The following is a 25,199-nucleotide window of genomic DNA, read 5'->3' as shown; positions in this document are numbered from 1 at the left end:
CGTTCCTGTCAATGAGGCATCGAACACTGTATCAGTGCACGAGATAGACCGTGTTCACTCTGCTCCATGCAGAACTAAAGTGTTTTTTAATAATAACACATCTCTGTGTCGCGCGACACAACGAATCAGTTATGAAATTTCTTGCCAACGCTTTTAGCAATAGTTTTTTTAAATCTATTTAATCGATTTGTTGTTGCAGCTCTAAACGTGTACACATGACCACAGAACATTTTTTGCAAATAAACTGATTATAATATGTGTTAAAACTTTCTGTGATTTTTATACGTTTAACATTTTTTAAAACAGAGCATGTTTGCAATAGAGTAAAATCGCTAATTCTTAATCGCTATAATCCCCACCGCCACATGGTGTCAGTAAACTCAAATGTGTGTGTGTGTGTGTGTGTACTGCAAACGGCATATCTGTAAGACTCATCATTTCAGAAAGGCTTGAATAAACTTCACTATAAATACATCAAACAAACTTACTTGGTATCTTTGACTAATGAGCTTGTGCTTCATCAGAGTCAGTATCTGTCACTGACTGCTGTTTATCTGATATAACGCATGATGAGAAGCCGACACGCATGTGGGAACAGTGGGTGGGGAGAAGCAGCTCATTTGCATTTAAAGCCACAGGCTACAAAAACAGCTACACTGTACTCAGACACCAAATTGGGCAGATTCTGGAGGCTATGATAAATAATCTGTTGGGTAGTTTGAGCTGAAACTTTACAGACACATTCTGGAGACACTGTTGGAAAATAGGAATCATTTTTTTAATTATTTTTGTCTCTTTTTTTTTTAATCAAACAATTATTTGTATTGCTTATGTAAGGGTCATATATGTGAGTGCTGTGCATACTAATTAGCATTTTTGCAAAAGTAGATAGATGCGGGTCCAAAATTAAATTCAGCTCTGCAGAAACTTCCTGTCTGAAGAGAGGTTTTAAAACAAAACACAGAACACAGAAAGTTGTATGCTTTGTTGTTGTGCAGAGAATTCATAGAAAAAGAGGAAGTATGTCGAAGGTGCGGCCAATGGAGGACTAAACAATGACTGACAAGTGACGTTACACCAAAACTCCACCTGTTAAGATTAATTGAGTATATATGCTGGAGTCAGGAAATGTATGTGAGTTGCGAACCTCCTGAATGTAATTCTTGTATTGCATTGGGGTACAGTAACCAAGAGCTCTGTCATCGAATTATTCATTTGTATCTAACAAATTAGTAATATTTTTGGCATTGAAGAAAACCCTCTCCAGACCTTTTCTTATTAAACATACATGGAATTGGCGAGATATTCCAACAACACCCAAGCCTTATCTTACATCTTGTAAAAGGGGTCAAATCGGTGCCATTTAAATCCTTTAAAGTTTTATTTTTTTGATTTTAAAAAAGGCGCAAGCAAAAATGTATTACTGCTTATTCAAGGTGTTTCTAATGCAGCGTCTATGGGTAATGTGTCCAGTTCTCGCTTTACTCTGCGTTGTGTTGTGTTATGTGAAAGGAACCAGTCATATGAAAGTAAACAGCCTTTTATTATGCATGAATATAATAAACAATGGCAAAGCTGAGTCTGTGGCATTCCTTAGGAGCTCACCAACCTCTCCTCAATCACGTTTGCCGCGAACTGACATAAATTAAGTTGAAGTGCGTTTAACACACACCAAGAAAAAAAAGAGAAACATTATATTCAATTCAATTCAATTCAGCTTTATTTGTATAGTGCTTTTACAATGTAGATTGTGTCAAAGCAGCTTCACATAAATGGTCATAGTAACTGGAACAGTGTGGTTCAGGTTTTAGTGTTTAAGTTCAGTTCAGTTTAGCTCAGTTCAGTGTGATTTAATCATTACTGAGAGTTCAAACACTGAAGAGCCAATTCATCGATGCGTAGCTCTACCAATCCTGAACCATGCGAGGCAGTTATTATACATAAAATCGAAAACATAACAGAAGCATGAGTCAACACATGCCTGCATGAATAAAATAAACAATGGCAAAGCTGAGTCTGTGGCCTTCTTTAGGAGCTCACCAACCTCTCCTCAATCGCGTTTGCTGCAAACTGAGCGAGAGCAGGTGGAACCGGAAAACGACACTTAAAGTAGCCACGTACCATTTTCCAAAATACACCAATACATTGAAAACAAACACAACTATGATTTCATTAACTCTGAAATATAAGATATTTAAAGAACAACTTTGAAAATACGCAATTAAATAAAAAAATTTATGTTTAACAAGGAGAATTTTGATTTTTATATATATATATATATATATATATATATATATATATATAATATAACATCTGTTACGGTAGGAAAGTAAATTTGACGTTGTTCTCTCTTCTGTCTGCTGTTATCAGTGTCACACTGTTTTTTTTTTCGTTTTTTTTTTTCGTTTTCTGAAAGTCTCGATAACACCATCATGGAGTGTTTTTTTATCCTTTCAGCAAATATGATGTGAATTTTATTTATTTTTTGTACTCTCCCATTCACTGTGCTCTAACTATGACCACTTCAGCAAATGCGAAACCCGCAAATGTGAACATGCTTAACACAGAGTTTTTTGATAAAATATTGTATTTTACAATCCTGAAGATGTGAGAAACTGAATCTGACCTTGTCTCATTCTGAGTGGAGCAAGTGAACCGTCTGCCGAGCTGCAGGGTACAGTGTGTGCGTGTAAGTCCTGTGGGGGTTTCTGTCTGGCCCCTGCGCCTGCATCTATTCTGGGTCGAGGCTGTGCCTGCGCTCCTGTTGCCAGGGCTGGGTGCCGGTGCCCGGGTGCGGGGCGGGTGACAGCAGTGGTGGGCTGTCAGGACGACGAGAGGCCGTCTGGCACACAGGGAGAGCTGGCACGTGCTCACACAGCAGGGCCCGACACAACCGTGACAAATCGCTGAAAGAGGCCGATTCAAGAGCGCAACACCACGCACCTGAGGACACTGTCAGACACACACACACACACACAGATGCACATGTCAGAATTCCAGCATCATTAACACACGCATGCATGCACGTACGCACGCACGCACACACACACACACCTTTTCACTTTCAAAAATTTCCCAAATGATGTTTAACAGAGCGAGGAATATTTCACAGAATTTCCTATAATATTTTTTCTCCTGGAGAAAGTCTTACATGGTTTATTTCAGATAGAATAAAATCAGTTTTACAGTTTTAAAAACCATTTTAAGGTCAGTATTATTAATGAATAACCTAGTTAAGCCTTTAAATGTCCCTTTAAGATCAATACTAGCATCTTGAAAAATGTCTAAATTTGTAAATTAGCTTATCAAAGTCATGTAAATAGGGGATACATCATGGCGTGACCCAACTCGCTGTGAAATTATACTCTGATTGGTTTAATGCCTATTACGCCTCAAAACACACCCCATAACTCATAAAGAGAATAAGGACAACGCATTTAGAGCATGCGCCTGGTGCGTCAAATGTTTTACCCATCCCTAAAATAGCAATAATTCATGTTTTAGACCAAGGGCTTAGATCATTAAAAGAAAGCCCATAATGCTTCTTTACAAAGTGACATTGCCACCTACAAGAGAGAATACAGCATCTTTAGTCATTTTTATGAATCTGTCCAAACAGAAATTGTTTTAACAAAATGGTCATCTGGTATTCTTTTCAAAAACCCATTTTAACACACTTTTGTTGTGTAAATATACCTGCAGTATTCTTCACACATTCTTAAATGTTAAGGTAAAACAATGTTTAACAGAGCAAGGAATGTTTCATAGAATTTCCTATAATTTTTTTCTTCTTGAGAAAGTCTTATTTGGTTTATTTCAGATAGAATAAAAAAACTGTTTTAATTATTTTATCTATTTTAAGGTCAGTATTATTAATGAATTAACCTAGTGAAGCCTTTAAATGTCCCTTTAAGCTCAATACTAGCATCTTGAAAAATGTCTAAATTTGTAAATTAGCTTATCAAAGTCATGTAAATAGTGAATGCATCATGGTGTGACCCAACTCGCTGCGAAACAATCCTCTGATTGGTTTAATGCCTATTAATCAAAACACACCCATTACTCATTAAGAGAGAAAGGACAACCCATTTAGTCCATGCATTCGCCTGGTGCGTCAAATGTTTTCTCATCCCTAAAATAGCAATAATAAATGTTTTAGACCAAGGGCCCATAATGCTTTTTTACAAAGTGACATTGCCACTCACAAGAGAAAATACAGCATCTTTAGTCATTTTAATCAATCTTTCCGAACAGCAATTGTTGTAACAAAATGGTCATCTGGTATTCTTTTCAAAAACACATTTTATCACACTTTTGTTGTGTACACATGCCTGTAGTATTCCTCACACATCCTAAAATGTGAACCCAAAACATTGTTTAACAGAGCAAAGACTTTTTCACAGTATTTCTGATAATATGTATATTTTTTCCGGCTAGAATAAAAACAGTTTTAAATTTTTAAAAAAACCATTTTAAGGTCAGTATTCTTAATAAATTTACCAAGTTAAGCCTTTAAATGTCCCTTTAAGGTGAATACTAGTACCTTAAGAAGTATCTAGTCAAATATTATGTGCTGGGCTAATAATTCAGGTGCATTAATAATTCTGACTTTAACTGTACATACACACACGATGCAAAAATGCATTCTGCTTAAAAGCACACAACAAACAAGATACAAAGAGAGCCAAAGTAGATTCTACGCAATGCATTTCTTTTTAATCATTGCTCAGATGCTGCTCTGGAATTTTATCAAAAATCAGCTGGTCTGATTATAAACTGAAATACAAGGGATCCGCTGATGAATTGACTCATCTTCATGGCTTTTAATGCTCCAGTGTAACTGTATCCTTGTTTATACTCCGTAAACAGCCGTGAGTTCGGTGAACTGATGACCTTTACGGCCAATCACAGTCATTTCTGTTAAGCATGTGAACACAATGTCCAATCTGTGCTGTTTAAGAATGCAAATAGTAGCGGGAAAAGAAACGTTTTAAAATTTTCTGTTGCGTTTAGTATCAAATTCTCGTATCGTGACAACACTTGCTTCTAAAAGTGGTTTGTAGCCCACTCACCTGTATGAAGCTCACTTTATGAACGCACAGTTTATATGTTTTCATGAGATGCTGAGTGATTGTTAGAAAGAGTCTGGTGCAAATGTGCAAAACTGGCACAAGTGTCAATTGACAGAGATGAAAGTGTGTTTTCTACAGGTGGTTTGTCAAGCCCACTCATTTAAGGCACACTCAGAATTGCATAATGACAAACACTTGACTGTACTGTTCGACTATACTAGAATTGTCAGTCTCCATATGGAGAGTTCAGATGCAAAACCCTCAACATCCATCCTATTTTCTTGTAAATGAGCATTTTCTATTAGGTTCCTATAGTTAGGTTCAGAAGTTTAATTGTATATGTAATGATAATGTTATTAGCTGATTATTGGTTCAAAAATCTCACTTTAGATTTTCTTTTGCGCCCAAACCAGCTAAATCCACTAGTGCGTTTTTTTGCAAAAACCTCTAAATCCACCTGTTGGAACAAAAAATAAATAAATCACTAAAGTTGCAATTAGAAACTATTTTACCAAACATGAAACACATACACCAACCACCTAAAATTAAAATATATAACCTGTCAAGTAAGTGGCGGTTCATTCCACAGTGAAAAACCAGGGGAAAAGTAGAAGGAAATGGAATGAATGAAATCTGTCAAGTGCATTAATCAATAATATTAAAATTGACATTAGTTAAATCTGAACAATCTGTTGTCATTTCTGATATTTGAGATTTAAATTTTATGTAATTATAGCAATGTAAACATTGCAAACATTGTAAGCTAAGCTTGTTAGATTCAAATAACGTAGTGTAAAAACATTGTGAAACATCAATATCTGTGCATTGTCCATTAATATAAAAAGCTTATCAGATGTATAGGTATTATGAAGTAATAGAAATAACGTATAGTTTTATACAGTATATTTTTCTTTTAATATAAGCTTAAATCAGCAAATAAAACACAAGGTAGGATTACTGGGCAAAAAAGGAATGCCTCAGACAATATTAGAAGCTTCATTCATTCATTCTCACCATACTTAATGTCTTGGTCTCTTGTTTATTGTTACAGCATCAATGTGGGATAGAAGAACGGCATATTAACTGTTTTACGTGAAACGCAGTTGCCATTTTTTGTATAGTAAATCAGACTCATTCAAAGTAGCGTAGCTGCGCAAACAAAAACAAAAAAAGCTATGAATGCATGTTACACTTCCGACTGTACAGTGTGTTTTCCTTTTCTTATAATGCACAGAGTTTTGAGCTACGGGACGTTTTCATTTGCCATTTACTCACAGCCAGACAGGCTAATTTAGTTCATCAAACTCTGTCTTTTAAAATCTAAATCAAAAGCAGAATAAAGCAGCCTAATAAAGCCGGCGTATCAGCTCGCTGCTACACTGGAAACATTTGATTCGATTCATGCTTCTGATTGGTTATCGGGATATAGCGGCTTTTGCTGCCAAAGGCAGGTAGCGTTTAGCGGCTTTTGCCAACAAACTGTTCATTCTGAATGCGCTGACACTGGGATTTAGATGATTTGAAGCAAATCTATTTGTTGATGGTGTACTACATGCCTAAAGCATTCACTCAATGTCATTATCTCATTTTTGGTGGAAGTGGCGTTTAGCGGCTTTTGCATCTGAACTCTTCATATACTCTTCAACAAGAAGTAGTGAGATTTTTTGGTAAAAATCTAACTTGTGATTTGTCTCTCCTATAGACATACACTCAACACTGTGTCCCGAACAGATCCCCAAACAAACCTTTCTTCTTTATTAGCTGGAGGAGAATGGAATATCTGCGACCCATTGAGGACAACAGAGCAGACCTCCCACCTAAAGCAATTTCATTAAAAATATGTTGCGTTCTGTTGGCAATGGGAAGTGTATCACTATCCACGCTGCCATAGCAACAAGGACCATGTCATAAAGGGTCATTTCCTGAGTACCATGGTATTCAGCACAGAATACAATGTGAGCACAGCTGAAAGGGCTCTCACCACCACAAAAAAAGCAATGCTCATTTGTTGATTTGTGTCTTTGTTTTGACTATTATATATTTATTTATGCATTTAGTCGCTATGAGTGAGACTAAAAACACCAGAGCTACCCATGGATACGTTTACTAATGATAAATCACTGTTTTAAACTGCAATAAGTGAAATTTTATTTTTCCAATTATGTAGCTTATAAATATGGCGTTTGAATCAAATTAATTGATACCCCATCTAAAACCATTAGTTTTAAAAACGTGAAGTGAAACATTTACCATGTGAGTTTAAGCATCATTTGCTGTAAACTTCTCAGCATAAGCACAGGCAGTCCACTGCATCATTCATTTTCTTTTCAGCCTAGTCCCTTTATTATTCCAGGGCCGCCACAGCCGAATGAACCACCAACTTATCCAGCATATGTTCTAAGAAACACCCATACACTCTTACATTCACACACATACACTACGGCCAATTTAGTTTATTCAATTCACCTATAGCAGACTGTGGGGGAAACCGAAGCGGCCGGAGGGAACCTACGCCAACACTGGGAGAACATGTAAACTCGACACATTAATGCACACTGCCCCAGCCGAGGCTCGAACCAGCAACCTTCTTGCTGTGAGGCGATCGCGCCACCCCACTGCATCAAACTTATGATTCCTTTTTAATATTAAGATATTTTCTATAATGTATAATTTATAATCTAAATGTATATGTTGCTATTAAACACCTCGCCTGAACATGCAGCCAGCAGCTGCAAAGCAGTGAAGCATTAATTAAATCCTTATTTTCCAAGGAGCGGAACAAATCTTCATCGCACAGTTGGAGGGGCACAAACAAAAATATGATTCGTATATTTTTCTTGGAAAAAATATATATTTTAAAACGTTTGCTATAATTTGTATACTAACTGGAATGTATTGTTCGTTGGTCAGTTAACTACTAGATAAAAAATAATAACAAATAAACTTTGAAGTGAAGTGCTTCAAAACAAGTCCGCTATGCTTCAGCATCAAAACACGAGTTGCCGTGAGATTGTGCAGGTTTGTTAAGTTAAATAATAATCTAGCCTAAATATAATTAAAGTGAAATATTCCGTTTCAGAGGAGCCTATATTAAAGGTGCAGTAGGTGATTGTCTTCAAAAACATTTTTTGTTTCTGTATTTTTATATTCTGGGTAAGACATAAAACTAAAAAAATTGTATCCAATTAAATAGAGTCGGACCGATCTCTCTCATAATTCTGATGAGTAACTCAAACTGTCAGTCAACAAATGCAGATTTGGGCTTTTGCGCATCTCTGGTCACGCATATCCACCATTAGCATATGCATGCCTGCCGCGCGTGCACGCCTAGATGAGCGACACGTGCACGCCAGACTGTCAGTTGCGGCAAAATCAAATGCTGAATTAAAACTTTTTAAACTCCGGAATCAGTATTGGAGTTACTTTTGCACGTTGGAGGAAGGACGACACCACACCATGGCTGAAGTATTTCTGTTAGAGAGGTAATGTTCTGTTTTAAAACTATATTAGTCACACAGAGCTGATGTAGAGTGTATTGTGTTGTGAATGGGTTATAAGCACAGAAGTGTTGTGAACTAGCTTCCACCAAGAGATTTCAGATGTGACTATTTTTAGTTTCTTAAGGGAGCTTTTACAGCATCGATGATGTAGATTTATATTCAGTTTAACAACAAAACATCAGTAAATAACGCTATTCCCCCTAGCCTGCTTGCTGAGCTGAAGTGGCTTTTATATACACATTGGGTAATTTCTGAACAATGTCAGCCTGTGATGTGCTCCCGATATTGTTTACCGTTACTCTGAGTATTCAGTCTAAAATAGCATGTAAGTGTGGTTCAGTAATAAGTTAAATTCCTGCACGCCGCCCAGCCAACCACTACATACACTTCTAACTGGCGAATGAACTGGGTTGTCTGATGTTGTGTCGCCGTCCGCGCGCTCGTGATTTCAAGAGGGGTGGCTTTAAAAAACAGTTCCTCCCTGCCGTCCAAAGCTAATATGCTAACCGATTAGCATTTTGGCAGATCACTTACTGCACCTTTAACTGTTTTCACTGTTAATTACAAATTTGAAGCAGGACAAGCTTTTACAATGTATTACAACAAACTCTGTCGGAAGGATGAGAGCAGTGGCGCCTGCAGCCATACGGCTGTACGCATTGTGCATACCTACCATGTGTAACACGGGGAGTGACACAGACAACTGAGGTGCGGATCCACATGCAGGTTTATTCGGTAGCCAGGCAAGCGATGGTCAACACGGGTGCAAACAGATATATAAAGGCAAATCCAGTATCGTAGTCAGTATAACAGGCGAGAGGTCGGAAGGCAGGCAGCAGACAGGGATAACTAGGAGCAAGGCTAAGGTAAACACACGGAAGAACAAGACTAAGGAAACTCGTTGAAATGTCACATAACAGACAACAAGACTCTGCAATGGGAATGAGTGTGTGTGCTGCTTAAGTAGAGTGTGTAATCAGCCTTTGACAATCCTCAGGTGGTGCGAGCGTAATCAGTCAGAATGAGGAAGCATGTGTGTGTGTGTGTGTGTGTGTGTGTGTGTGTGTGTGAGCGAAGTGCATGTAAGAAAATGTCGTCCAATAATGGCAGATTTGTAGTCCATTGGTGATTGTGTGTGAAATCCAGCGATCTATGATGTTTGATCGCTGGTAATCGTGACAGCATGAGCGAGTTAATGCTGCTTATTTATTTATTTATTTATTTTTCACATAATTTAAATTGGGCAAGGCAGTGGCGCAGTAGGTAGTGCTGTCACCACACAGCAAGAAGGTCGCTGGTTCGAACCTCGGCTCAGTTGGCGTTTCTGTGTGGAGTTTGCATGTTCTCCCTGCCTTCGCGTGGGTTTCCTCCGGGTGCTCCGGTTTCCCCCTCAGTCCAAAGACATGCGGTACAGGTGAATTGGGTAGGCTAAATTGTCCATAGTGTACGAGTGTGTGTGTGGATGTTTCCCAGAGATGGGTTGCGGCTGGAAGGGCATCCGCTGCGTAAAAACTTGCTGGATAAGTTGGCGATTCATTCCGCTGTGGCGACCCCGGATTAATAAAGCCAACAACTAAGCCAACAAGAAAATGAATGAATGAATAATTTAAACTGATTATTAAACAGTATACACTATGATATATTGACAGAACAAGAAAGAACGAGAATAAATAAAGGTGTGTGTTTGTGTGTTTTAAAAAGTGTATGTACTTGAATGGTGGGAGATGGGTAAAGAAATATATTAGCTTTAGTTTTGCTGGCGGTCTTTCCGTACACTAAAAATTGTTTAAAACAAGGTTCAAAGTGAGTAAACGCTCTTTAAAACAGCTAAACTTAATTGAGACAATTGCCAAAAGACCTAAAACTAATGAGAGAAATATTGCTTTCCCACACGGGGTGGAGACCGCAGTCTCATCAGCACCTGAGCCAGGGGAATTCCAGGCCCAGCCTGTGTCTCATTCAACTGACAATTCTGATTCAGCTGCGCAGCTTCCTCACATGGAACCGCTATATCATTCAATCTGCTGTATGTGTGCTAAATTGTTGGTTTTTATTAGAGGTCTTCTCAAGCTCTTAAATCTGTACCCAAACTGAATTGTCCAGAATGACTTCTAACAGGCATATATACAGTGGAGGGGAAGTATTCAGTGCGTCATGTTTTTTCCTGGTAATAATATTTCTAAAAGAGCTGTTGACATGGAGATGAACTATAGATTTTGGTCCAAAAAAAAAAGTAAACAATAAAAACAGAAAAATATAACAAACCTAAAAAAAAATTATAATATGTAATAAGGCTTGCATAGACAAGTCGACTAGTCGATCGATCGACTACTTCAACCACTAGTCGACGCTCTCAGAAGCAATCGACTACTTGAGCGTGCATTTACCATAAATGACATTAAAACGACAAATGTATCCAACAAACATAACGTCCGAAGGTTAAAGCTTCCAACTACAACTGAGTTTACTGAGTTATTTACATTCAACATTAACACCACAGGGAATCCTCTCGAATGGTAGTTACATGGTCTACGCTACATTAATTCTCCCGTGGCGGGGGCGCCACACCCAAAAACATTACAGTTTCCCATTCAGTACGTTCAGTCGTGTTTTATTATAGCTGGTTTTAACCGCACCAAAACATATTAAAAGGTATGTGAATTATAACAGCGCAAACTTTACTGTGTGTGCGTCATTTGTTTAACCCCTTAAAGGTGACGCGCTGACTGACTGACAGGTGCCTGATGCGTGAGGCCAGCAAACACGACGTAGCTTTCAGTTAGATTAACAGTTTCTATAAGTATACTATATAGTATGTATTGCTCTGCATATTAGGACTTTAAGTTTCACTTAATTCTTATTATGGCTGACAAATAATAAAGTTACTTTAATAACGTAAAGTATTACACGATGAACATGAGTTTGCTTTGCATATACCGCAAGCTTATGACGCAAATGTTAAATGACAATGTTGCGTGCAGCTTTTTTATTTTTATATTACTCTGTAACATAAAAAAGTAATGTTTTGACAATTTATGTTATCGCTATGAAATCGATGCATTCGGCTTTCTTTGTGTCTTTTTAACTGGTAGCTCGAACCATGGGTAGTCGAGTAACTCGAGTATTGTTTTGAAAAGAAATCGATTAGCAGAAACCAGTAGTCGTGCAAGCGCTAAGGTGTAATGACAATGTATAATGTACTGAACTAGTGAAATGTATTTAATATGTATGTATTATTTAAAAGGGCGACGCGGTGGTGCAGTTGGTAGCACTGTCACCTCACAGCTGGGACAGTTGGCATTTCTGTGTGTTTGCATGTTCTCCCCGTGTTGGCGTAGGTTTCCTCCGGGTGAGAATGCATGGTTTCAGCTACATTCATTCTTCCATGGCAGGGCGCCACACTTAAATTCATCCCGCCACGGCTACATTACAGCTTATTAATTCAAAAAATTTATTTGTTGTTGTTGTTGTTTTTAATAGCTGGTTATAATCACACCAACACGCATTAAAAGGTAAGTGAATTATAACAGGGTGAACTTTTCTGTTACCATAGTAGAGCTGTGCGCTATTTGTTTAACACTTTAAGGTGATGTGCTGACTGACTGATTTACTGACAGGAGCGCGATGTCTGAGACCAGCAAACACGGCATAGCTTTCAGTTAAGATGAACACAGTTTCCATAATTATACTTTATTTAAAGATAAAGGTCGGTGATTCTGCATACAAAGACTTTAATGTTATCTTGCTGGAGTTTATAGCCGTTTCACTTTACTTCAGGACGCATTAATACTGATCTGTAGGTCTATTGAGGACATTCATAAATATTCCTAGCAAATCTAATAAATGGAGACATACTACATGGATACACTAAATCGCACTTCAGCAGTGTTTATTTGAGAGCGCACAAGAAGATCTGCGCTTGAGCAGCGCTTTTGAGGGCGTGCAAGAAGTTTTGTGCATGAGCAGAAGAAATCATTCCAGTAGATAGTAGGTAGATTTGTGTAAAAGACCTGCTGCCACAGCTGGAAAAAATCCTAGAGGAAACCCTGGAATGTATGGGTGTTTCCCATTGATGGGTTGCAGCTCCTGCTTTCATTCCGCTGTGGCGACACCGGATTAATAAAGAAACTAAGCCGAAAATATTTTTTGGTGATGGCAGCCTAAAGCCACCTCTCATATGGAGAATAAAGTCACATGCATTGCTCAGGGGTGAGTTTATCACAGACTCATGTAGAAATCTTCTGTGGGTCTTGTTTATCAAATCTGATCTTCATTTTGTATTTACTACTGAATTCAAGTCAGATGACTGGCTGGGCCATTCCACAGCTTGATTTTTTTCCTCTGAAAGCATTTGAGGGTTTCCTTGGCTGTGTTTTGGATCATTGTCTTGCTGAAATGTCCACCGTGGATTCATCTTCATCCTCCTGCTAATGTAGATGTTGTACTGAAGCAGCTGATATTCATTTTCAATGAGGAAGGGCAGAGGGTTGCTGAAGAACTAATGCTGAAGAATTTTTTTCATTCATTCATTTTCTTTTCAGCTTAGTACCTTTATTAATCCAGGGCCGCCAAAGTGGAATGAACCGCCAACTTATCCAGCACGTTTTTCTGCAGCAGATGCCCTTCCACAACATATCTCTGGTAACCATCCACACACTCTCATTCACACTCATACACTACAGACAATTTGGCTTACCCAATTCAACTTACCCAATTCACCTGTACCGCATGTCTTTGGACTGTGGGGGAAACCTAAGCACCCCAGAGGAAACCCACGCGAACACAGGAAGAACAACAAACTCCACACAGAAACGCCAACTGACCCAGCCGAGACTCAAACCAGCGACCTTCTTGCTGTGAGGCGACAGCACTACCTACTGCGCCAATGCGTCGCCCTACACAAAACTTCATTGGATAAAATGATTAGAGCCAGGATACATTTTTAAAACTACTCTGACTGTGTTCATCTGACAGAGAAACCTGTCTTATACACCAAGGATGACTCGAGGGTCATGGGAAAATTGTCATTTCCGAGTGAAATATTCCTGAGGCGTACTTTTTGAGAAATGCACATAGAAAATAAGTATACATTTGTAATGTCACATACAGCAATTCATCCTTTAACTGATAGATATAGAAAAGATAGTTGCTTTATGACGTTGCCTGTTTACAAAACTAAATGCATCAGGTGAGATTAGGGTCGAAATGTATCAGGTCTATCTTAGCTCAGGTCTTTTTCTAATATTAATGCATGTTGACTTTTTCTGACAGATAAAAGTTAAGAAGATAAGATAAGAATAGATAAGAATAGATAAGATAAGATAAGATAAGATAAGATAAGATAAGATAAGATAAGATAAGATAAGATAAGATAAGATAAGATAAGAAGTGATTCTGGTCTATTCGGTTAGGATACAGATATTAGGGACTCTCAGAAAAAGTCAACGATGGCTTGAGGACTTGATCATTTTTGGGTGAACTTTTCCTTTAAGTGTTGAAATATCAAATCACACCTCGCTCACCAAATCCTCATAACATCTATAATGTTTTTAATCTCATCATTGGACCTGTAACTTTCCTCCAACACGTATTTCAAGAGTTCCCACTTAGATATGCTTGGCATTTATAGCAGGTTTGGCATACTGTCCCGGGAGAGAACCCTGAGCTCGGAGATATTTGAGCCCAGGTCTCCCGCCTGGTCAATATGCATATCAAAGGATCCAAGATCAGGTAGGTCTCGATCGCTCCCCCTTTAAAAGGGAAGAAAAAGGAGGAGATGGGGTGGAAGGGGGGATTCTTCCAAAAAGAACAGAGCAATAAGGAGAAAGTGATCCATTTACATTAAGCTAGGATCATTCTGATTGGATTATTACTGATTACTCATATCATGTGCTCCTCTCGAAATTAGTTTGTGAAACTTCACATTGATTGATCTGAACAAAAAACAGATGACAGAAATTCTGAGCCAGTTTAGTAATTACAACTCTTAACTTCCTCAGAGCAAACAGCCGGACAAGTATTAGTTTAAAAACGCATGCAAATTACAATCTATTTATACAACAGAACAATGCATTTGTATGGTACCGAAACCCAAGCATCTGTTCACAATTAGTTTAAGTCATATTACCAAGCAGGCATGCAACGTTTCAAAGTACCATGGACAGCGCAAATCAATGATCCCATTTAGAGTTACCATTGACCATATTTCAGCTGAGGGAAGCCCTTTGAATTCATTGTTCACTTCATATTGTTTGTCCTTTTGGAGATGGATGGCATAACGTTAGTGCGGGTCAGGAGGGGTCAGCAACGGACTATTCTGACATTCAGTGATGTCTAGAGTGGGTGTGTTGACCAGACGCAATGCACAAGCACAAGACTCTACAAATCTATTATAGATGCATGGCAGTTTAAAACTGGCGCCATTGGATATACAAAGACGAAGGTATTGATTTAAATGAACTGAATTGATGGGAGGAAGGTCAGGACTTGATCTAGGACTAGTGTGGTCATAATTACCAGTTTCATAGTAAACCACAGTGTATGTTCGGATGCTTAGTATTAACATTTTAAATTTTCATTACCATTAAAACAGTAGCACCATTCAATTTTAACTGTACAACCATTAAATTTTATTCATTATCATTAAATTCGGAATTTTGAAAACTCACAATACATTCTGTAAGATATATACTGTTGTGGGCAAAATTATTCGCCCTCCTGTGAAATAGTTATTCATTTTTAAATATTTCTCAAGTGATATTTAATGGAACAAGGACGTTTGACAGCCTTTCTGGTAGGGATATCCCAATCAGGGTTTTTTTTTTTTGCCCTCGAGTCCGAGTCATTTGATTTTGAGTATATACCGATACCGAAACCTAATCTGATACTTCTATAATACATAAAAAAAAAAGAATAAAGAAGGGCAAAAAAATGGGTCCAGGACGTTCCTTATTTTTTATTTAATTCACATTATTTTAAACATTCAACAACTCTGTTAACAAATAAAGCACTTCTGTGAGGTAGATTGAAGAGTCAAGTAATAACTAGCCTAAAAAAGTCTTATTTGGGTTGTAATAAAAGCAGTTTTTAAAAAACATTAAGCTCAAAATTATTAGCCCCTTTAAGCAATATTTGTTTGGCTAAAGAATAAACGATTGCCCTAACTTGTTTAGTTAACCTAATTGACATAGTTAAGCCTTTAAAATGTCACTTTAAGCTGTATACTAGTATCCTGAAAATTTCTAGTCAAATATTATTTACCGTCATCATGGCAAAGATAAAATAAATGATTAGAAATAAGTATGGCCAGATGAAATCTGCGGCCATTTTTTGCTAGTTAAGCCTTTAAATGTCACTTCAAAGGTGCAGTAGGTGATCTTCCACAATGCTAACAGCTTAGCATAAATCTCTGAATCCCAGTCTATCCCCTGCCATCCAGAGCCATGCCTCCTGAAACACAAGCACACGCACCTTAAAGATGACAGAACCCTCTCTCATGTGTTAAAAGTGACCAGTGCTTGTCCGGCGGCGTGCAGGAATTACACTCATTACTAAGCCAAACTGACATACTATTTCAGACAGCAGCTGAAATCTCTCAGTAGTTGTTCAGCAACCCTTTGCACTTCATCAGTGTAAATGAATATCAACTGCTTCAGCCCAACATCTACATTAGCAGAATAAAGATGAATCCAGGGTGGACATTTCAGCAAGACATAGATCCAAAACACAGCTCAGAAGATTCTCAAATGTATTCAGAGAAGGAAAAATCAAGCTGTGGAATGGCCCAGCCAATCACCTGACTTCAATCCAATTGAAAATACAAAATACGGCTCAGATTTGATAGTAGAGACCCACAGAACCATCAAGATTTTGACACTCTGTTGAAGTCTGTAAAAAAACTCACAGCTAAGCAATGCACATGACTTCATTCTCCATATGACAGGCATCTTTAAACTGTTATCACCAAAAAGCCTTTTATATAAAATATTAAATACATTTCAGTTGCTCAGCACTTTCTTCTTCTGTCATTGTTATTAAACAGAACTCATTTTTCAGATTTTGTTTGCTTTGTTTTGTTTTTATGTTTGTATTATTTGTGTTTTTACCAAAATCTAGTTCAAATCCATTTCAACAGCTCCTTTAGAAATATTATACGCAGAAAAAAAACATGACTTGTTTAATACTTAATTCTTCCGCTGTATAAGAGAATGACAGCATCACCTACTGCACATTTTTGTTGACTACAAGTTAGATTGCAACTACATGCCAACTAGTTCTTAATAGAGTATTTGTCCACTCAAAATCAGCTAATACTGGTGCAGTCGGTAGACCTGTCGCCTCACTGCAAAAAGGTTGCTGGTTCAAGCCTCGGCTGGGTCAGTTGGCATTTCTGTGTGGAGTTTGCATGTTCTCCCCATGTTGGCATGGGTTTCCTCCGGGTGCTCCGGTTTCCCCCGTGGTCCAAACACATGCGCTATAGGTCAGTTGGGTAAGCTAAATTGTCCGTAGTGTATGTGTGTGAATGAGTGTGTATGGGTGTTTCCCAGTGAAGGCTTGCAGCTAGAAGGGCAGCCACTGTGTAAAACATGTTGGATAAGTTGGTGGTTCATTCCGCCGTGGCAACACCTGATTAATAAAGAGACTAATCCAAAAAGAAAATGAATGAATGTCAATGTATACTAACCCCAATCTTACAGTATAATAACCAACACAATCCCACGGCAATTCGTAGCTTTTTGATTTAGTGGCTAATTTGTATGTTTTCGTACAATCTAATTTGTACAATTTAGTATGATTTGCTCATCCCCCAATGACAGTTGGGTTTAGGGGTGGGGTTAGCTGCCAAGCCTCCTTTTTAAAATCGTACAATTTTGTACGACTGAACTGGTATGAATTCATACGAATTAGCTACTAAACTGGCAAAACGTAAAATACTTACGTTTCCTCGTGAGATCAGGCTGTAATATAAAATCTAAGGAGTGCAATGTAACTTAAAAATCAACAAAATGTGTTAAAGGGACCATCTAAATAAAGTGATACCAGAATGCCAACTACAACCGTCCAGGCAATCTCCCAAATGCAACAGTGCCTAATGCATAAAAAAGCACCGGCTACCTTCACAAGTATTTGAATGAGGTCAGCTAATTAACCTCTACGGATCAAGATGACCTTCCCTGGCGCTCCTCAACTGGGCCGACCTGAATCCCTGCGGATAATTGCCTCCTTGACATTCAGCCAATCCCAAAATCCAAGCCTATGAGAATTCAGCCCGTGAGGACGTGCCGCACGTTCTGCCCGTTGCGAGATCTGCCCCTTCTTCAAGTCATTAAAGCCACGTTCACAGACTCCAATTAACCTCATCAGCTTCAGCTTCTTAACAAGGTGCTAAAAGCGGAGAGGAAAACGCACCTGCCGTCACGAGGAGGACGAAATCAGAGCCCTGCTAATCCAATCTCACCTCCATTACTCAAAATAAGCTCGCTAATTACATTTTCATATGCATTTCAGAGCTGCTATAGATCAGTTTACCTAGCAGCTTGATTATGCAGAGAACGCTTTGCTTTTTTTTTCTGGAAGAAGTCCACGTTGAGTCAATATGAGGGTGAGTGTGTCAAGGTAAATGAATGCTGTTAAAGTAATTATTCTGGTGAGTAATCACATTGGAGCTAAATAAATCTGACATGGACACCACATTAGTCAGGGAAAGATGCTTTGCGCACGTACCTTAAAACCTCGTGAAACGTCACAACTATGACTCATTTTCTCACTGGAGTGATTAGATGATCAATCCAAGAGGTTTTCTAGGAATTCAGTTCACTCTCTGAAAAATAAAGATCTGTCACTAGGGTGGTACCATTTCAATAAGTACATATTTGTTTAGCTGAATATATCTTACAGGTGGAACTAGTCCAGATTAATGCAGAATGATTTTGAAAGTGTATGAACTGAAAAACTAAAGTGCAATTGTTTGTTGTTTTCTCATTCAGACCCCCTAGTTTTTTTAAGGTTTTTTTGTGATTTTTTTCTTTTAACTTTTTATTTAAGATTTTTTCAATATATATTTTTTTACAGAACAATCCCTTTCCCAACAGTTTTACCCCTTAAACACGAGGGGATACATAAAAAAAAAAAAAAAATAATGATGAAATTATAATAAAAAATAAAGAAAGAAAATCAATTTTAAAAAATTATTATAAAAAATAAAAATATAAGAGGTGTGAACCTATACTGGTCTCATGGTTTGGTTACGATTATCAAGCCTTCGATTCGGTTAAATTCGATACCTCTGTGCATCGACGAAGCTTTATACAGTGTTATATTTTAGGGGGGAGGCTATAACAAGCTGTCTGTATAAACACACAGACACACAGCACCACACTGTCTCTCATTAAAAAACCCAAACATAGACAGCACCAAAGAAAGAAACAAACAAACACACACACAAACACATGCACATGCACTTAAGCCCTCGCAACAGGGAGAGCTCGCGCTGAGCGGAGCAGAATAACGAAAAAAAAACGAAAATAAGAAGCACTTTTCCGACGGTCCCTTACTGAGAGCTCCTCGCAGTGCGAGCTTTCCCGGCTAAACACATATTGCGAGGGCTTAAACAGAGCAGTTCTAGTAATGTTGAGCGAAAAAAGAGAAAGACAGCTGTAAAACATCACCAGCTTTGTCTTTTTGTAGGAAACACACTTTAGATCTTTTTAGGGTAAGAGGTTTTTGAGTTATTGCCGTCTATAACTGAATGTGTGTCAAGAATATCGTAAACAAAACCAACTGAACCGCGCTCAATTCTGGCGCCCCCCTGGATATACAGCGCCCTTAGCATTTGCCTATGGTGCCTATGACACGGGCCGGCCCTGAGTTGGCTGAGTGTTGAAAATACTCGCGCTCACCTCCCTCGCGACAGAGCGCATAGGAGATAAATGACGTCAGTACATAATAACCGGTTATGATTATTACTAAACCGATACCTTATTGTCCGCGTCTGCATCGCGGTGCACCGAAGAAACAATTAATTTTGACACCCCTAAAAAATATAAGGTATTGCCATCATAATTACTAAACGAGATACATTTGTACATCAAGTAACTTTGTGTTGCATTGTAGTTACATCCACTTACAGTGATGATAAGGTGAGGCTAAGCAACCTCTAAATACACATATCTAAATATCTCATAATACTTTTCCACCTCTTCAGAAAAATATCAGTCTTCATTTGTAGACATGCAGTCATGTTCTCCATTATATAGACCTGTTTCAGTCTCTGAATCCACTGAGCCACCTTTGGAGAACTTTCTTCCATCCAATGTACTGTTATCATTTTTTGTTGCGACCAGTAATAATATTATTGGACAAATTTTGTTTCCTTATTAAACATCTCTTTGGGCAGTGCTCCCAGTAAGCGCATAACTGGATCGAGGGGTATTTCTATATCTAAAATCTTATCTATTTCTTTTTTAACATTTTTCCAAAACTCTTGAAGCTTAGGGCAGTCCCAAAAAATGTGGGTATTGTTGGAATATATAGCCAATTCCATGCATGTTCAATAAGAAAAGGTCAGGAGAGGTTTTTCTTCAATGTCAAAAATCGGAACAATTTATTGTATACAAATGAATAATTCGATGACAGAGCTCTGGGTTACATTACCCCAATGCAATACAAGAATTACATTCAAGAGGTTCGCAACTAACATACATTTCCTGACTCCAGCATATATACACAACTGATCTTAACAGGTGGAGTTTTGGTGTAACGTCACTTGTCAGTCATTGTTTAGTCCTTCATTGGCCGCACCTTCAACATACTTCCTCTTTTTCTATGAATTCTCTGCACAACAACAAAGCATACATCTTTCTGTGTTCTGTGTTCAGTTTTAACACCTCTCTTCAGACAGGAAGTTTCTGCAGAGCTGAATTTTATTTTGGACCCGCATCTATCTACTTCTGCAAAAATGCTAATTAGTATGCACAGCACTCACACACAACATTAGAAATTCAGTTAATATATGACCCTTACATGACCAATACCAATAAGTGTTTGATTAAAAGAAAAAGAGGCAAAAATAATAAAAAGCTGATTCCTATTTTACAACAGTATGATCTCCAATTTTACCACATTTTCTCCAACACAAAGCTACAGATGGTCCTTTTACATATGTAGATATTACAAGAGGAGTATTAAAGTACCTCATTTTTTACTTTCCAATCAAATTCTTTTCACAATTGATTTAATTCCTTTATGACATTCTTCACATAACCAGTCCAGACCTCATCCTCGATTATGTTATTTAGTTTTAGGTACCATTTTCCTTTAACATGATCGGTATTTTGTACAGTATTATTTACTAATCTTTTATATAAATGGGAGATGTGTTTTTTAGCTGGAGTGTTTTTTTCCCGCTTTTTTTTATTTTTGCGGTAAAAATGGTGGTAATTCCCAGAAATTTGGAAATAAATTTATTATTTACCATATTAGGTAGCCTACTGTGTTAGGTGTCCAATCTGACTTAATAATAATGACACAAATCATAAAAATAAAGCTTCTTTATTTTGGTCTCTTTATAAGAAAAGATCCAAAACAGATTTAAAATGGTAGGAATTAGGCCAAAGGAAGGTTGTATAACTCTTAATTTTTTCTCCACGATCTTAGTTTCTCTCAGATTTTACCCCTCAGAGCATCTGAAATCAGGTACCTCACTCAGGAAATGCGCTAGGATTTCCCCTACTGTAATACACCTAAAACATGAATTGTGCTGCGTATGCAATGTCTATAAGTCATGTAAAACAATTAATTGCAAACTGAAATAAATATATTTTGATTTTATCCTTTGTAATTTGATGTTTTGTGAGATTCTAAAAAATGTTTTGCAATTATTTTCTATTGCAATGATACTTATTACTGAAGTCTCTTTTAAAATTTCCTAACGTTAAAATAGGATTCAAATCCCTCCCATTTAAGGCCCACCGCAACATGACATAGGAGTGCGGTTTCCCCGCCCACCGAATTGACTGACAGATATTAACAAGATAGGACGTGCGCAAAGCAACTGGGATTAAAAGATCTGTTCAGCTCTCTGTAATCATCAATCATCAGATTCTGAAGTGTGTCTCTGATGGACACTATGCTATCCCTTGATGCCACATGAGTGAAGTAATGAATTGGAGTAAAGCGACACAAGTGACTTGAGTAGGTCACGTTATAAAGACAAATGGCGGATGTGGTACGTCCGAGTTCCAGTCACTCTGCTTACATTTATACTATATAGCAGTGGTCACCAACCTTTTTATTAATGGAGAAAATTAAAAAGCACTGCAGTGTTTAGGTTTTTAGTGTTTGTCTGATATAATTAGTCTACCAAAATGTATAATACAGCTTAAGTCAGAAAATATTAGTCCCCCTGTTTATTTTTTTCCCCATTTCTGTTTAACGGAGAGATTTTTTTTCAACACATTTCCAAACATAGTTTTGATAACTCATCTCTAATAACTTATTTATTTTATCTTTGCCATGATGATAGTCAGATGATATTTTTTACAGATACAGATACTAGATATTTTTCAAGACACTTCTATACAGCTTAAAGTGACATTTAAATGCTTAACTAGGATAATTAGGTTAACTAGGCAGGTTAGGGTAATTAGGCAAGTTATTGTATAATGATGGTTTGTTCTGTAGAGAGTTGAAAAAATATAGCTTAAAGGGGTTAATAATATTGACCTTAAAATGGTTAAAAAATTAAAAACTGCTATTATCCTAGCCAAAATTAAACAAATAAGACTTTCTCCAGAAGAAAAAAATATTATCAGACATACTGTGAAAATGTCTTTGCTCTGTTAAACATCATTAGGGAAAAATTAAAAAAAATAAATAAATAATTCAAAGGGGGCTGATAATTCTGACTTCAACTATTCATACAAAAGCATGATGCTGATTGGTCAGTTCTTTGCACGTGACTTGCACTGTGCTCACAGCATTCTGAAAAGTTGAGATGTTTTCAACTGGGACACGTCACTCCCAATATCCTCCATTGGAAATAACGAACTTTCCCACTGAAAAGACGTAATATGTGAACGACCCCCACCGTCATGTCCAGCAATCAATCTTCTTTTTGCACAGACATGCTGGATTCACCTGATTTGTTGTCAAATGGGTTGTGAAACCATTCCTTGGCAGCTTATGGGTCCTTCACTGGACCTTTTCCTCTTAGCAAAGAAACTTTCCAAAGATTCCATTTCTTACTCTTTTTGCTGCTTGTGGATTATATTTTGGCACTCAATAGACCAATATGTAAGTGAGAGAATACGGTCATTTTTCAAAATAAAAGATTTTATAAATCAGACTCTGGTGATAAACAAAACAGAAATAGATAATGATATCTTGTGTGGCCCGTTACCATTTGATCCTTGGATTGGGGACCACTGCTATTCAGAGCACACTTTTCTAACAGTCCTGTAGTAAATTCAAATTCAAATGTAGTACCTACTCAAGTAGCAGGTGATTTCGAAAGCAGCCTAAAGGTTATTGCACACTGAATCTGAAATTTTAGTACGGAATTTTTGCAAGTAAAAAAAATAAATTCGACCTCACTTTGTCAGTTGTATTGACACACTGCCTCCAAAACTTTCATTCGTAATAAAAAGAAAATCAAACCGGTTTCAATTTTTTCTGCTTTTCGCATTCAAAAAGGTACTTTGAGAAGTGTTTCGACAGTTCAGAGCCACCACACAAGCGAAAAGCTAAATACAGGATGCCGTCATTTGATCTACAGATAACTTAATGACAAACACAGAGCATAAAATAAGCAGCAGAATGTCCCGGACAGTTGAGAACCCCTACATGCTGGATTCAGTGACTGGCACACTTCTTTCCTGCTGCTGTTTGGTGTGTGTGTGTCTCCAAACATTTGACGTACTGCCGATAGATATTGTAATAGAAATCATAATCCGCTCTTGGTCCGTTACTTTGACACGTCAATGTGGCCACCATCTATTATAATGTCTACTGATATCACATTGGCGCTATTTTTAAAAGCGAAATCGAGGCTGCGGTGGGAAGAAACCCAGAAGTATCGTTTTTTAGTATATGTATATTTTATTAGCAAAGAGAAAGTGACACAAATTTATCATTTCACCGCCTCCTGAATGACCCGAAGGTCCGTTCTGAATGAATGAAAATAAAAAGCAATATCAGAGCTCATTTTCAGCTAAATTGAGGGAAATGGCACTAGTTAGCAAACGTTTTCTTTTCCAAACACACGTTTTAGATGCCATTTAGGTGCCACAGCCATATCACCCTGCAGCCCAAGACCGATTACTCACTAAAGCTATGCAGGGCTGAGCCTGGTTAGTACCTGGATGGGAGACCACTAGGGAACACCGGGTTGCTGTTGGAAGTGGTGTTAGTGAGGCCAGCAGGGGGTGCTCAACCTGTGGTCTGTGTAAGTCCCAATGCCCCAGTAAAAGTGAAAGGGACACTTCACTGTCAGTGGGCGCCGTCTTTCGTTAAACCGAGGTCCTGACTCTCTGTGGTCATTAAAAATCCCATGGCACTTCTCGTGAAAGAGCAGGGGTGTAACCCCGGTGTCCTGGCCAAAGTCCCTCTATCGGCCCTTACGATCATGGCCTCCCAATCATCCCCTTCCACCGAATTGGCTCTATCACTGTCTCTCCTCTCCACTAATAGCTGGTGTGTGGTGAGCGCACTGGCGCCGTTGTCCTGTGGCTGCCGTCGCATCATCCAAGTGGATTCTGCACACTGGTGGTGGTGTGGAGAGACCCCCCCTCATGATTGTGAAGCTTTGGGTGTACGGCCATACACAATAAATGCGCTATATAAATACACATTACATTACATTTATCAAGCTCAAGTTAATGAACTGATTCTTTCACTATATTAGACTTTTTATAATACTGAATAAAAGGAAAAAACGTCAATTTCCCGCTAACATTTTAGGGCACTGTTGATGGCTTTCTTAAAATAGTGCTGATTTGCTATTGTGTTCACGTGCTCAACAGAAATGACTGTGATTGGCCGAGAAGGTCATCAGTTCACCCTCCGCTGTTTACCAAGTACAAACACACGTGAGCGATCTGCCTGACTCGACTGATCTTCATGGCTGCTCCGCACTCCAGTGTCCGTGTATCTGTGTTTGCACTGGGTGAAGAGCGGTAAGCTGATGAGCACTTGTCAACACTATGGTAAATCAGTGCTGTTTATGAACGCGCTCAGCAGCCCTTGAATGTTAGCAGGAAATGGACGTTTTTAAATCTTCAGTACCAGAACAACACTGTTACAGACAACACGAGGGTGTGCTGCAGAGGACTACAGTGTTTTATCACTCGGGTTACCTAGGCTGAAGCAGGGAAGCGCCCCCTTGGTGTTTAACTGGTGCCATGAACTGAAGCCTGGGAGGACATTTAAGCGTATTACCCTTAAAGAGATTGTGATGTTGTTTAATGCTAAATTGCTTTTAATTGTTTAAATTAAACTTACTGAATAATATTAAAGTGATGTTTACACCATTTCTGCATTTTGAAATCTCGGCAACAGCTGGAGGTTTGTAATCCACAGCATGTTACTGCAATGTTTACAGTGCTGGTCCTATACTTCCAGGTTTCTTCCC

General features: G+C 38.2%; 1 long non-coding RNA gene across 25 annotated transcripts in view; it reads right to left on the bottom strand.

Annotated features, from left to right (window-relative positions):
* LOC137488701 (uncharacterized) overlaps positions 1-25,199 on the bottom strand; it is a 152,351-nt gene that overhangs the window by 40,434 nt on the left and 86,718 nt on the right. For 11 of the 25 annotated variants that reach the window (XR_012396174.1, XR_012396177.1, XR_012396205.1 and 8 more), the window contains 2 exons: positions 18,296-18,392; positions 2,410-2,952 (listed from right to left, as the gene is read on the bottom strand). The exons of 1 other annotated variant lie outside the window; for it this stretch is intronic. This is a non-coding gene — a long non-coding RNA (uncharacterized lncRNA). Of the gene's footprint in view, positions 1-1,526; positions 1,636-2,406; positions 2,953-18,295; positions 18,393-25,199 lie in introns of those variants that run through there. 13 more of the 25 variants (XR_012396187.1, XR_012396192.1, XR_012396181.1 and 10 more) reach the window with 5 other exon arrangements.

The sequence above is a fragment of the Danio rerio genome, chromosome 20 (genome assembly GCF_049306965.1).
Source record: "Danio rerio strain Tuebingen ecotype United States chromosome 20, GRCz12tu, whole genome shotgun sequence".
NCBI lineage: Eukaryota > Metazoa > Chordata > Actinopteri > Cypriniformes > Danionidae > Danio > Danio rerio.
This window is presented reverse-complemented; position numbering and strand designations above follow the sequence as displayed.